Source organism: Nanorana parkeri, unplaced genomic scaffold (assembly GCF_000935625.1).
Source record: "Nanorana parkeri isolate BGI_ZX_2015 unplaced genomic scaffold, ASM93562v1 scaffold1832, whole genome shotgun sequence".
Classification (NCBI taxonomy): Eukaryota; Metazoa; Chordata; class Amphibia; order Anura; family Dicroglossidae; genus Nanorana; species Nanorana parkeri.
The window spans coordinates 187,712-189,197 of NW_017308100.1; the positions used below are offsets into that span (position 1 = coordinate 187,712).

At 50.1% G+C, this 1,486-nt stretch overlaps 1 long non-coding RNA gene across 1 annotated transcript in view; it reads right to left on the minus strand.

Annotated features, from left to right (window-relative positions):
- LOC108799838 overlaps positions 1–1,486 on the minus strand; it is a 6,025-nt gene that overhangs the window by 167 nt on the left and 4,372 nt on the right. Inside the window, exon 2 of the long non-coding RNA XR_001942054.1 lies at positions 728–730. This is a non-coding gene — a long non-coding RNA (uncharacterized LOC108799838). The remainder of the gene's footprint in view (positions 1–727; positions 731–1,486) is intronic.

Genomic DNA, 1,486 nt, shown 5'->3' on the forward strand with positions numbered 1-1,486 from the left:
TAGGGTTGCCACCTTTTCTTCAAGTGAAACCCGAACACTCTAGCGCCACTAAAAAATTTTTGGGGAGAATAGAGAGAGAGTGAGGAGAGGCAGCTAGGGGAGGGAGTAATGAGACCATCTATAGAGAACTGCAAATCCCAGCAATACATTATCCAGCAATACAAAATAATGTGAAGCTACATACTCTGTGCTGTTCTGAGTTGGCGCCCTGATGTCTTCAGGTGGCCTGGTGATTTGTGCCGGCTGTGCAACTCTCGGGTGGGCTGTGCGACACTCGGGTTTCAGGGAGCCGGTGTTGTGTTGAATTACGTTCCCCTGCCGATTGGCTATTTCTGTAACCCACCTCTTCATGCCTCTTCCCTTCAGCTGCATGGGGATCTACACAGCCCGGCCGCTCTTCTATCTCTGGTGATCTATCACTTAGAAGAAAGTCTCCTCCTTCTTCTCTATGTGATAGAGCACCAGAGTTAGAAGAGCGGAGGAGCGATCACAGATGCGGCTGCTGAAGTCCTAGTCAAGCGTGATCTCAGGCAGCCACATCGGCCTGAAACCCGAATCTTTCTCTGAGCTGCGGGCACCTGTAAACAGACACAGACTACCCGCAGCTCAGAGCAGTGACGACTCTAGGAACAATATATAGGGGGGGCACATACCACAGTCAATACTGGGGGGCACTAATAATTTTCACTAGCCTCCCTCTACATGTCCGGTACTTAGGCACTCCCACCTGCTTTAGACCACCACTGACTGTCCGTACGTCCGTGCTGTGGGAGGAGAATGGGAGCAGCCGGACAGGGCCAAAGCCGGTGTTCTATAGTTTTTCTCGACCCCATAAAATGTCTTCACTGTGTCACTTCTGGTGCGGTTATGGCATCCCAATCAGCTGCTTTCCTGATGCCTTTTCTTTATGCGCACCTGAAAGTGACATGGTTAAGAAATGTTATGGGTCACGGAAAGGTACAGCACACTGGTGGCAGAGCGATCCCTCATTACTGCGATCCTGGTAGTTCTGGTACTGACTCCAAGCTATAAAGGACTACAAACCCCAGCAATATATTATACAGCAATGCAGAATACCACCAGCTAAAGCGGACTACAAATCCCAGCAAAACATAGAGCAATGCATGCTGTATTTTTCTTGAATTCATTTCACTGGTCATCCGAAAGCTGGTTGGATGACCAGTGAAACGTCTTCCAGAAAAATACAGCCAGTAACTCTGCTCCGGGGTTCTGGCCTGATGTCTTCGGCAGAGGGTGTCAGGAGGGTCTTAGTAAGGGGAGGTGTGCGGGTGGCAGAAGTGATGTAAGCAGGCATCGCCTGGCTCCCCAGATGGCTGCTGCGAGGTACCCGGCGACGCCGGACCTAAGATACCCGGGTCAATTTGAAAGATGTAAGTGCCGGCATTAGTTTTAAGTATCGGGACAAAGGTCAGATATAACACAGCGAGCCCGTAAGTGAATCGGGCAGGGAGAAATGTTTTTTTTT